Raw genomic sequence first — 14,600 nt, forward strand, 5'->3', positions numbered from 1 at the left:
TCTAAGGATGTTTGTATCCTTATGTGCGAAGGTTTAGATGTTGCATGTTGTATGTTGTATGTTGTATGTTGTATGTTGTATGTAACATGTAGTATGTGATATGTGATCTCCTCTTCAATGGTTGAATCCTTGCCTTGAATGCAACACTTAGCCTTGAATGGAGACTTAGAAGGAATGCTTGAATGCTTGAATGCTTGAATGCTTGAATGCTTGAATGCTTGAATGTTTGAATCTTGCTTTCGCCTCTTTTCCATCTACCCATATGAGAGAGGAAAATGTAGTTTATATACTTGTCATTTAGGGCTGATAGACTGATTTTCCCGACCTTAGGCCGACTAGGAAAGTTAATTTCCAAATTGCAAACAAAAAGACCCGAGCACCTTAGGAGACCGGGCCCAAAATAGGACCTAGGGACCAGGGCGCTGGGCGCCATGGTCCTGGGGACCAGGGCGCTGGGCGCCCTGGTCCTGAGGGACCAGGGCGCTGGGTGCTCTAGTCCCACCTCCCGGGACAGCAGGGTGCAAGGAGGTTCAGGCTAGGGTGCTTGAAAAATGCAGTTTTCAGTGTCGTGAGCAAGTTTCAGGGTCTCCATTCAGGTTGCATGTTGCGTCGCCATCGTGAAGACCGAAATGCAGTCGAAATTTCAAGTATCACAATTTTAGGACGCTACATTTAGCCCCCACTTTAGCGGGAGTATGTATGCTCATACTTCCGGTAAAGTACAAGGAAACAATATTGAAAGACTTTCACCACGTCAAGGAGGCAAGATACACCAAGCCCCCAATGGACTAAGGATCTTACGAATTCGATTGACAAAGTAAAAGGGAAGATCACGAGGAAGAACCATGACTGTTAGTAGTAAGGTTCCCTCACTATGAGCCATGCAAGAAAGATATCAAGAATTTTCAAGGCAAAGCTAAATTTGCCAAGAAATTCTCAAATATCTTGAAAAGATATGAACGGGATGTATGCCCCCCTACATTAAAGTGATCACACACGCCTCACCGGGGGTGATTGTTTTAACGTAGTGATACATATAAGAAATGAGAAAGGAAAGGAGCACATTATCGCAAGGATTTAGCCCCCAAGTGTGAGATAAACCCAAGGATAATAGACACAAAACACAAAGCACGAGGTGACTTCGCTTTCCTCGGGGTCAGTATGCTGTATGATAATTCATGTATATCATATGTATGTATGCATAATTGTTCTTCATTCCCCAATCAAGGAAGGTCACCTAGAAGAAGGGAACACATGTGTCTTTTGAGTCAACATGAGAGAGACCGAGAGATCTCAATGCTTTGCATCGTCCTCAAGTAGACAACACTAAGGACAACAAATAGAAGAATGAGAATAACGTATAGAAGAAGTGACAAAAGAGAGGGGGAGAGAATCTGCTATGCTAATGTAACTAGTCTAGCACGTCATCTACCCCCTGATCTTGCTGATCAATGTTTCGGGAAGGCAGGGAACACGCTAGAGGAGGAACATCCAACACAGCAGATGGAGCTATCACAAGATCCAAACAAGGGCTATGTTCATGTCCTGAGCCACATTGTTCTTGTCTAGGAGCTAGGATAAGTGCTTTAGAAAATTCATTAGATAAATGGTTATCAATATCAACAAGTTCATATTCACTATCAGAAGCAAGAGAAGTAACATTTTCATCATGAATAACATTTTCATCTATATCATCATCAAGATTTATAAAAATAGGATCTTTAACTCGCACAGGATCAAGACCATCATGCATCTTATGTTTAGGAGATTTAGGCTCAATGTCCGGCTGAGGAGAAAATGGAATAATGCTTGTTGAAGGTGTGTTTGGAGATTGCAAAGTTTGAGAAGCAGCTGCTTGAGCTCTAAGACGACGCTTTCGTCGACGTTCGCGTGCAGAACGATTTCGTCTAGTCTTAGTAGGAAGTGAAGAAGATTGAGGAGGAGGAATGTTCTCATCCCTATCACTTGGGTGTTTAGGTTGTGGTCTCTTAGGCTGGATAATAGGAGAAGAAGAAGGTCTCTTCTCTCTATAAAAAGAAGGAGGAAGGACTGCTCCATATAAAGGAGGAATTTTTGGTTTAGGGAGAAGACCAAGTCCATCATGACGAGGAGGTATAGGTCTACTCTTAGGAAGTTTATTAGGCATAGACATAGTCACATCCATAGGGATGGGTTGGGAATCTTCTTGAGGAAAGACATTAGTTTTATCTTTCAAAGGAAGAACTTCCTTCTCAAAAATGATAGGAATGTCAAGTTTAGGTGTTCTAGGTTCACTTAGAGATAAGATCATATCTGTTTTCCACTTTTGATAAGATTTGAAAAGATGATCACTTCGCAGAGGAAGAGATTGGAATTGTTTAGAAATCAATAGGAACGCTAGAAGTTCTTTCAGCAGGTTTAAAGAGACTATGATTGACAGTAACAACTTCACCATTATGGGGAAATTTCAAACACTTGTGAATAGGAGAAGCAATAGCTTTCATGGAAGATAGCCAAGGATAGCCAAGCTTCACACGAAATTGTTCGGAAGATGGAATAATAGCAAAGTTCACATCAAGAGATTTGTTATGGACCTCAATAGGCAATGTAATAGAACCAATTGCAGGAGAAGAAAATGCATCAAATAGTTTCACAATCACATCTGTTTTGTCATAGATCACTTGATTCAATTGCAAAGTAAAAAGGAATTCTTCAGTAATAACATTAATCATGCACGAAGGATCAATAAGCACTCCACGGCAAGGTGTATTCTTGACTTTTGCAACTATGTATAAAGGACCATCAGGTGCCCTAATGGTTTCATTGGAATCAAATGTGATGGAAGGTTCTTTAGGGATTTCTTGCTGCTCTACAAAGTTAATCACATTCGGAGTCATAGACACAAGACCATCAGATGAGAGAGAGGAATCATTAGCCTCAATTGCATTAGAGGTATGAGAAGGCAATGGATCAGTGAAAATATGAAGATTTTGGTTAGGAGGAGCTACAGATGTGTTGCCTTTATCATTCACTCCAGAAACAGAGATAGTATTGTTATCAATCAAATCTTAAATTTTACCCTTTAAAGAAAAACATTTTTCAGTATCATGCCCAGGCTGACGGTGAAATTGACAAAAAGATTTGTTATCAAAATAAGGTGAAGTAATCTTTGCAGGATCAATTTGTCTTATAGGAGGAAGAGTAAGCACATTTTGTTCCAATAACTTATTCATAATACTATGCAATGATTCATTCAAAGGAGTATACTTTCTTTCTTTCTTGAAAAATTCAGAAATAGGAGGCACACCTGATGCTGCATTCACATTGTTGTTGATGATGTTTTCATTGAATTTGATGGAATCTCTGTTCGGTTTAAACTTCCCAAATGGTTGTTGACTGCTATCACCCTTATCACTCGGAGCCATAGGATGTGATTGTTCCATTTGACTCACAGTCAGTTGATAATTGTGAAGAGTGGCACACAACTATTGGAAAGAAGTAAACTCAGAAAACAGAAGTTTGTCTCGAATATCTTTTTGTAAATTAGAAATAAAGATTCTTTGAATATCATTGTCAGGCACTGGAAAAGAAATGTGAGCATACAAATGCTTATATCTACCAATGAAATCAGTCACTTTTTCTTTAACACCTTGTTTACAATGCATTAAATCAATCAAAGTAACCTTATGACTTATATTGTTTTGAAATTGTTGAATGAAAGAATTTGCAAGTTGTTCGAAAGAAGTAATAGAATAGGAAGGCAACGAGCAATACCATTGTAGGGCTTTGTCTCTTAATGTTCTAGTGAACAGTTTTGCAAGCAACCTTGGGTCATAAGCAAAATTAGTACAAATTGTTTGAAAAGTCTTAACATGTGTTAGAGGATCTCCTTTACCATTATAAAGTTCCAAATGCGGGATTTCAACATGTTTAGGAGGGATAGCTCGAACAATGTCAAGAGAAAGTGGGCTCGCAACATCAAATGTGGGCACACTAAACTTAGATTGATTCATAGAGGCAATTTGTTGCTGTAAAGAAGAAACAGTTTGTGCAAGATTGTTAATGGTCGCTTCAGTCGAAGAATTCATATTGGATGTGTTAGATTGAGATGGAGGTGTTATGTTATTGAAAGAAGGTAAAGAGTAAGGTGGTGGGACCCTATGATAATTAGTCATAGGAGATGATTGGGCAGGAGGAACACTACAAGGAGGAATGGATTGGTTAAACGAATTGCCCCCTTGCATCATGTTCATTTGTGGAGATATAAGAGGAACACTCACTGAAGGAATGAATGAAGAAGTCGGATTAAATGAAGAAGAGGGATTGCCCCCATGACTAGTGATCATAGGAGGAATGTCTTGTGTTGAAGTAGTCATTATGTTTGATGTAAAGGTAGGTATACTAGCAATAGGAGTCATCAAAGGGATAGAATGATTGACTTGAGTAGGAGGTTGTGTATAACGCAAATTTTCAGCACAACTCTTCATAGGCATCACATTCGAATTCACAATGTGTGAAATACCACGCAAAATATCAATTCCATTCTTATCACTTTGAAGCATACGTTTTAGACCCTCAATTAAAGGAAGAGCTTGACTATCAGGGTATTCTTGAGACATCCATTGTCGAAAATCGTCAAATTGGTTATCCAATTTCGAAAGTTGTTCTTCAGAAACCTCATGGAGAGTTTCTTCATCATTAAGAGGATTAGAGGAATTACCCATGTCCTCGTTAAAAAGGCTATTCAAATTAGGTTCCATCTCCTCAGTAGTTAAACTTCGGAAAGACTTAATTCTACGGCTTCGTCTAACGGGAATAGTGTAAGTAGGGCTTATTGTTGTAAAACTCATGCACTAGAAAGAGAGAGAAAATTTTGAATTTAGAGGTAGCAATTTTCAGTAAAATCAGCCAATCTTTTGGATTTAAGCTGTTAAATGCAATCACGATAGTCTCCCGAAATTTCGGAAAAAATGTCCGGGACCGTGGCGCTCGGAGTGCAACACGGTCCTTGCAACTTTTTTCGAAATTTGCAGGGATGAAAGGTATGATGATTTTAGAGCTAGTCTGTAGATAGGCCAAATTAAAGTTGCAATCTCAAAATTGAACCCTACCCAGATTGTCGAAAAATGCAAAATTTGAATTTTGAAAAAGAGAGGGAAACTGAAATTTTGAATTTTATGATTTTTAGAGGGAATGTCAAAAGCAATGCAAGTTTTGAAATTCAAAAGTTGACTCAATTTCACGCAAAATTCAATTTTGAAAGCGGAAATTAAAGTTGTTGTAGTTAAGCACTTAATTTCAAAAGTCACAAAATGCAAGAATTTGAATAAAGCACTGAAATTTTTAATGAATGATAACACACTTTTCAGATTTAGGACAGTAGGAACACAATTTTGACACAAAATTTCAATTTCAATGATTTTTAAATGTTTAGAAGCCTTAATCCAAGCAATCACAAGACCAACTTTGACTGTAATTTTGAAGGTGTTATAATTGATAAAATCAGCCAAAATTTTGGATTTTAGCAGGAAAATACAGTAAGATCTTGCTCCCAAAATTTCGGAAAAAATGTCGGGGACGATGGCGCTTGGCGCCACGGTCCTCGCAACTTTTTTCCAAACTTTCAGGGATGAAAGATGTTGTGAATTTATTGCGGAATCCAAAGTTACAGCTGATTTGGAGATGTTTTGATCAGTGAAATTGTCAGACAAAGGTTGAATCAAGAGGGTTTCAAAAATTAGGGTTTTGACACTTAACCACTTAATTTTCAGAATATAAGCACAAATATGAATTGATAATTTGTAATAGAAGGACAGATCTGAAACAAGCATTAACATTTAGACATTTCGCAAGTTCAATTACTAAAAAGAAATTTTAGGGTTTTAATGCAATCACCTCTAAAATTTTGCAAAAGATCAAACATGGAAATGTAATCAAGGAATCCAATTTTCAGATCTAGGCATGAAAAAAAAACAGAAAGGATGTTCACGTCGGGTTCACCAAAATGTAAAGCGGAAAATCGTGATCGAACCCTAGTTGTTCTCCCCTCTTCCAACTCTGAGGAGAGAGAAGGGAGGTTCGCTAGGATTTGATGGTTTTCACTTAGGGGAGAGACTTTACATTCAAAAGAGGGGTTGAAACCCACTAGATCCAATCCCGTGCAATGCAAGATTGGATGCTAAATGTGTTTCAAGGGTTAAGACAGCTAGGCTACCCTCTTTTGTAAAGAATGTTGATAGAAGAATTAAACTAAGCATGCATAGAAAGTGACAAAGATTTGCTTATAAACTGAGTTCGGATTATAGGATGAAGCTGCGGACCTGGAATTAGCAGTAAAATGTCGATACGGCACTCTCCTACAAATTTGAGCAAAAGTTGTCGGGACGATGGCGCCCGGCACCACGGTCCTCCGAAAAATCCGCGAAACAAAGGGGGATCTGTTCGTCTCTGCACAAGGATTCCAGATCTTCAATTTCAGCCACGTACCTACAACCTACACACAGAAAAGCGAAGACGATTGGGGGGTTAGGGATAAGGGGTTTGCCTTAGGTCAAACCCCGGTTTTGGAATTAACCAAGAAATGAGCAAGAGCTGTAAATGTAAATGACTGTAAAACAAGTACTAATACCTTGTTCTAAGGATGTTTGTATCCTTATGTGCGAAGGTTTAGATGTTGCATGTTGTATGTTGTATGTTGTATGTTGTATGTAACATGTAGTATGTGATATGTGATCTCCTCTTCAATGGTTGAATCCTTGCCTTGAATGCAACACTTAGCCTTGAATGGAGACTTAGAAGGAATGCTTGAATGCTTGAATGCTTGAATGCTTGAATGTTTGAATCTTGCTTTCGCCTCTTTTCCATCTACCCAAATGAGAGAGGAAAATGTAGTTTATATACTTGTCATTGAGGGCTGATAGACTGATTTTCTCGACCTTAGGCCGATTAGGAAAGTTAATTTCCAAATTGCAAACAAAAAGACCCGAGCCCCTTAGGAGACCGGGCCCAAAATAGGACCCAGGGACCAGGGCACTGGGTGCCATGGTCCTGGGGACCAGGGCGCTGGGCGCCCTGGTCCTGAGGGACCAAGGCGCTGGGCGCTCTGGTCCCACCTCCCGGGACAGTAGGGTGCAAGGAGGTTCAGGCCAGGGTGCTTGAAAAATGCAGTTTTCAGTGTCGTGAGCAAGTTTCAGGGTCTCCATTCAGGTTGCATGTTGCGTCGCCATCGTGAAGACCGAAATGCAGTCGAAATTGCAAGTGTCGCAATTTTAGGACGCTACAGGATCTAATTTTTTACCTAACTTGTGTGCTTGCAGGAAGGGGTGATTATTTCAAACAATCCAAACTACTAATAAATCTTTGTTGCAGGTCCTTGGCAAGGGTTTTTGGATTTTTATTGTGTGCCTTGTTTTCATAGACTAGCAAACACTTCAATTGGTGCAATAAAATTGAATCATTATCTTTCGTGTCTTGAGCAATAGGCTCTTTTTGTTTAATCTTTAGAGGGCCTGTCTTCCCGTGTGGTCATTAAGACTACTAGTGAGAAGAGAACGACCCAAGTAGTAGCGAGGAAAACCCACCTCTTCCGAACCACTATAAACAATTGTATTAAAATGAAAACTATGGATAACGTGTGCTAATTAGTTCATACCGACACTATGTCTCCCCATAAACCCGTTTGATCAAACTGATTTGATCAGTTATAGGGCGTAACCCCTACCGGTTGGGAGCCTTCTGTATTTACAGAGCTGAAAGTGTCGCATGTATGGCCACATGAGTGGATGCCCTTACTAGCACCTTTTTGTTTTAGAAGCCCAAATCCTTCTAGTTGTTGAGGCGGGAGGTCGGACCTCTGGTAGCGGCCCACACACATATGGTTCTTAGTAGAGATACAAAGTTCGCCACGGGGAGTTTTCATGGGGACTGATGCTTGGCTGACCCAAGAAGTGAGTGTCGAGGGTGGAGCCAGTGAGGTCAAGCATCTAAGTATCCACTCTGAATAGCGTAGCCTTGGGGGTAAAACCTCATGTGGGATCAACAACTATTGTCTTAACCAGCCATAAGAATTGTGCTTGACTTATTTTAAACATTCAAAACATTCAATACCAAACAGCAAAACATTATGTCTTTTCTGTCTTCAAGTGTATGCAAAACATTTTTTACATCAAACAACACACTTTTCTTGGAGTCATTTTCAGTCTAAACACTTGCAAACATTGATTCCTCATCAACATTGTGTCCTCTTGTCACGAAAAATAGTCAAACATTCAGATTTGGTCACAACCAACAACTTCACAAATTGGAAAAATTTTACAGTCCAGTAAACAAGAGCAATCAGTTTCGAAATTCTTGAGCTTCCTAGGTTGTTTCTCCAGGTTTTCATCTAGCATTCAACTTGTCTTTGGGTCTCACAAAGTCAATCATTGCTTTACATCTTGCATTAAATTTACATTTGTCTAAACTTGAGTCAAAAGGTCACTTGTTTGTCCTCATCATACTTTGTCAACATACTACATACAACAACATTTTGCTAAGTGGTCCCTCATCAAGGTCTATCACCTTTGGGTCTCATTTGGTCTTACTTAGAGTCAAAGTCAACTTACCTCATCAAGAGAAACTATCCTCTCTTTGGAAGTCACACCTACTCTACTACATACATACTTGGTCTTACACTTTGGACATTGCAAGTACACCTCAGATTCATCTACATTCCATCCAACTCTTGGTCTTCCATACTCTTTTCCATTTTCATCTAATTTCATACATCTTAGTCAATACCTAGTTCATGGTTGAAACCCGTCTTCAAAAATCTAGGAGAGAAACTAAAGAGGCTCAAGAGTCCACAAACATGAGTTCTTATGAGTATGACAATGATATCTTTTTCAATTATGATCATACTACATTACCTGACATGGATGCCTATAGAAACATTCCAAATGTTGAGAACATGGACATTACAAACAACAATGATACACACAATGATGATATGGATAACTTTTCAGTACATTCAGCAGATGTGGAAGAATCCATTATGGATCCCCGTTTCAATCGATTGGTTGAGGAAATAATGAGGAGGCATAGACAATACTTCTTACAAATGATGGCACAAAGTGGAGCCAAGATACCTCATGATTTTGACATGTCTCAAATAATGGAAAATCAACCTTTGCAACAATCTCACTCCAACATGGATCAAAGGAGGCCTAATAGTGGAGGCAATAGAAGACCACATCTTGTGCCTGAATCACCATCATCTTTGTTTCAAAAACAAGAGGTTCCACATACAGATGGCCAAGCATTTGATACTCACCTTCGTAGACCATTATGGAAGTCTTATGCAGAGAAATATGCTCAATCACATATCAATGCTAAGGATCAACCACCAAAGCAATTGGATATTCAAAGGCATGCTCAAAATTTGGACACAAGGAAACCCCGTGTCAAATTTGGGGGCAACACATTAGAACCTGACATGCCTTTAGAGTATGGTATACATGGACAAAATAGATATTTCGTTCCTCAACATGAATCTATACCAAGTGGTCCATATATGCAGCATCACTATAGACCTCCTCCATATGAACATGTGTATGATCAATATCATCCATATATGCAAAATTCTCCTCCTCCAATTGGTGCCTCAAGCATAGGGTATGGTCCAAGAAGTCAATCTCCACCTAAGAGTAATTTGGAGCAACAAATCAGGGACTTACAAAAGAAAATGGAGGACATAAATACATCGAAGCCAACATACACAATGAGAGACATATGTCCTTATCCATTTGACAAGAGCATTCCAATGCCTCCTTTTCCTACACACTTTGTGACACCTAAGTTTGATAAATACAGAGGAAAAGGGGATCGTAAGGCACACATAAGACATTTTTTCATAGCTTGCATTGAGATAGCAGCAGAAGAGACATATTTAATGAGATTATTCCCACAGAGCCTAGGCGATCAAGCTATGGAATGGTTCTCCCAACTTCCACCTGGAATTAAGTCATGGGGTGACTTAGCAGAGGCATTTATTCAACATTTCTCCTACAATATAGAGACAGACATATCAGTCACTACTTTGTGCAACACCAAGCAAAAAGAGGGAGAGTCTTTTGCATCATTTTTACAAAGATGGAGGAATCTAGCCAGCAGATGCTCTTGTGAAATTCCACAAAAACAAATGGTAGAAATGTTCACCCAAAATGTTAACAAAGAGATTGGTTATGACTTAAGGAAAGCTTGTTTGTCCACCTTCAAGGATGTCATTGAAAAAGGCTTAACGATAGAAAAGGTCCTAATTGAACAAGGAGTTATTAAGATATTCAAAGAAAACAAAGATGACTTTAAAGGAAAAGACAAGCCAAGATTTTGGAATAAAAACAAGAACACAGTCAATAATGGTGTTGTTGATGCCAATACAGTGCAACCCAAATTCGTTTTTTCTAGATCAAATCAAGTGAATACTCAAACAACTTCTAAATCACGAAGGAAGTACACTCCATTGGGAGAACCACTTGAGTCAGTTTTCAAAAAGTTAGTGGCAAACAAGGTAATCACTATTCCAGATTTTCCTCCATATGAACCAAAGGTTAAACCAAATTGGTGGAATGATGATGAATATTGTGAATTTCATAAGAGCAAGGGTCATAAGACAAGAAATTGCCATCGACTGAAGAACATCATACAAGATCTGACTGATAGAGGTGACATTGAGATTGAAGGGCACTCATCCAATCAAGAACATGAGATGTTTAAGGAACCATTCCCAAAGCATGACAAGGGAAAAGCTACAGCCACAGATGACCAAACCAACTATACCAGAGCATCTTATAACTATGATTCAACCATCAATCACATCTCGATGGACAATTATGTCTCTACCATTATCATCAAGGACAAAACCCCTGAGAATTCTACCCAGAGACCTAAGATCGTTCTGAAAGGCATTGGATCTTCTTCCAAACCTACCTCTGAATGTCATGTTACAACCCACTGAGGTAAATTCACTTTGCAAGGTGCTCCAGCTAAAAACACTACTTCCTCGTCAACCAAGCCTGAGTATGACCTTGTAGAACAATTAGGGAAGACACCTGTGCTCATCTCAATCCTTGAGCTCTTACGCATATCCCCTGCACATAAGGCCATTCTTGACAAAACTTTAAGAGACACTTCCGTCCCCACTGATCTGAACGTGGACCAGTTTCAAGCCATGGTGAGATACCTTTCCATTCCACACTCCCTTACATTCACAGAAGCCGATGACACCTCCATAAGTCAGCCACATAATGCACCATTACACATTGAAGCCTTCATACACAAACATAGAATCAAACGAGTCCTGATAGATGGAGGAGCAGGTCTAAACATTTGTACATTGAGCACTATTAAATAATTGGGATATTCTGACAAAGCTGTGAATTCTACAAACAAAATTACTATCAAAGCATTTGATGATGAATAGCGTTCATCCAAGGGTACAGTCACCTTACCTCACAGAGTTGGGCCAGTTACAAAAGATGTGGTTTGTCAAGTCCTAGACCTTGACCTCACATACAACATACTTTTGGGACATCCGTGGATTCATGAGATGAGCGCAGTCCCATCTACATATCATCAATGTATCAAGTTTCCACACAATGGAGTTGAAGTGACTGTCAAAGCTGACCCAGACCCATTCATATATTGCAACAATCTGTGACCTAGATCAGAAATAACAATCCCAGTCAATCGAGAAGCTATTCCTTCATCAGCATATGAGTATCCAGAATCATTGAAAGCTTCTACATCAAAGAAAACAGAGATCAAAGAAAAGTTCAAGTTTAAAGACCTGGGATGTGGTGAGTATATCTTTCATGTTGATCAACTCCCACTATCTCCTAAGGTATTCAGTCAACATGAACAATCTATATACAATTTGAAAGGAATTGGGTGTGAACAACCTAGTGTTGTGGCTACTAAGTCTGAATGCAAATCTCCTCTAGCAGTGCAAGCATCTCTTGATATCAATAGTCCTAATAGTGGTTCCAGAGAAGAATCTATTGAGCGTATTGCCAACCCTCTTGAGAAATCACATAGACTTACCATTTCATCCACTCATTCCATTTCCATTCCTCTCCCAAACTTGGATCAACAAGAATTACAAAAGCCCTTACTCATTGGGGATCAAAAATCAAGCTACGAAAAGAAAAATCTAAAAGTCAAAAATAAAGAAAAGTCCTTTAGTTCAAATCAAAATCAAAAGCTATTAGAATCTACAAAAATCAAAGGCAAGGATAAAAATTCTATGAAACAAAAAGAGAAAGAGTTGATCTCCCCTAATATCAAAATAACTGGGGGCAAAAGTTCTGCAATTTCAAGTCAAAAAGAATACTTGTTGATCCTAAGTCTCCATCATGCTATCCTACTTTCACTTCTTTTCGCAATCATAAGCCTTCATCACTCATCTACTTGTTCCACACATCCATCCCCTTTTGGTGATACATCATGGACCTTTAATGGAGCTTCCTTGAAGCACTTTGTTATCAAGGATGCCCAAACTTCTTTAGGTGACAAGCATACGGGCCTGTGTAGTCCACACACTAGTAATTCTATCTCAGTTTCTTCATCAAGGAAGACAGTCACTTGAGATACACATAATTCAGTCAAGGAACATTGCAACTACAATCATAAGGTAAAGCCTCACACATTCAAGGTGGGTGACTTAGTTCTCAAAGAACATCCTAAAAATCAGCAAGACAAAGAGAAGAAGGGCAAGTTCGAACCGAACTGGCTTGGTCCTTACATCATTATAGCAACATATGGATCTGGGGCATATCAGCTCTCAACTACAGAAGGTGAACCTTTGGAGGATCCTATCAATAGCATGCACCTTCGCAGGTTCTACACATAGCTCTTTGGAATATCCTAATTCAAAAAATACAAAAAAAATCAAAAATTTCAAAAATACAAAAAAATCAAAAATTTCAAAAATACAAAAAAATCAAAAATTTCAAAAATACAAAAAAATCAAAAATTTCAAAAATACAAAAAAAATCAAAAAATTCATAAATACAAAAAAAATTATTAAACAAAAAAAATCGTTACTTGGTGAAAACCTGGCAAACAGGCGCCTTGTGAACAAAAAACATTGAAAATCGAAAAAAGTAAAGAGATAATTTCGTCCAACGGTGAAAACCACTTCGGTGGCACCCTGGGCAAGTACCATGGTGAAAACTGGGTCACCAGCGCCATGTGTATAGACATTTCTCCTCCCTCCTTCAGGATTCACTTTCATCCTTTCACTTTGCACACACTCACAACCTATTCGTTCATAATAAACTTACCCATTCCCATCATGGCTTGTTATTGATCTACCCAAGATTGGTTAGCCATTCATAATAAACCTCCCTTTTCACCTCCCTTTCCATCCATAATAAATCAGATCCTATCTGTGGCTAAGGCAAATCCTATGTCTAGTGATGGGTGTGGAACTAAGAACATCACATGTTTCGAGGAGTACAGTTTCTTCCAGCTTCCTTCAGTCTATCAGCGCACAATCCCCAATAAAGCAACATTTGCATCACAGATCCGCAATAAAGTATCAATTTCATGGATTCAGTCAGTTTCAGATGAGACACAACAGCAACAATGGGCTTCAACAAATCAAATCTTTCAACAGACTCGGATAACATATGGTTCAGTGCTATCTATCCTTCCTGTGAAAGCAAACATTGTGACCACAATCAAATAAGACTTATACAAGTGACAAGAGACACTAAATTTGAGGACTACAGTGGATGTTGGTGTCAAGTCTTGGTTTTCTTTTGATTTTATCTTTTGGTGACATATCTTTTAGCTTTTCCAGGATGTCTCTAACTAGAGATTTTATCTCTAGGATGTCTTTGACTAGAAAGGCAAGGATGGGGTATTGTCACCTATTTGTATTTGTTGTCTGTGGATTGTCTCTTAGTAATGCTATGACTTGTCCAAGGATATGAGGACACTATGAGTCTAGTATGAATTATGGCATTCCTTGTTTGTGACTGTCTTATCTCCATGCAAACAGGTACAATGACTTTCTGGGTCGAACATATGCCTCAATTGTCATAACCTACTTTCCATAATAAAGCTCAATGATGATAATGCACAAGAAGCTCTTTTCGCTTTCATATCTTCTGTCTTCCATCCCCCTTTCTTGATTGACTTCCATCGTCCTTCTCGAGTCCGTGTAGCCTGCTATCACATGACTGAGTATAATGACACACCAAAAACATTTGCATTTCATGTAGTTGCACCTGCATTACCACATATAAGCATTTCATACATACATATAGATATCACAACTGCATCACATCCTGCACACAACACCTGTTAGCACAATTTACATTTGCATTATAATATTCATCTGCATTACATACATTCACATTTGCATCATGCATACACATACTCTCCTGGCCCTGTGTCCTCTGCAGCCACCCCTCATGTCGCCCTATCCAAACAGAGGAACTCATTGATAACTCCTGCCAACACTGTTGGTAGTGCTAATCTTGTCCATGTCATGGTATCCCATGCCACATGTCCCACCCTCATCTCCAGTCCCGGATCCTAGAACACTCATCTAAGGGCATCCCTGTCTCCATCTCGAT

This window comes from Cryptomeria japonica, chromosome 5 (assembly GCF_030272615.1).
Source record: "Cryptomeria japonica chromosome 5, Sugi_1.0, whole genome shotgun sequence".
In the NCBI taxonomy this organism is placed as follows: Eukaryota; Viridiplantae; Streptophyta; class Pinopsida; order Cupressales; family Cupressaceae; genus Cryptomeria; species Cryptomeria japonica.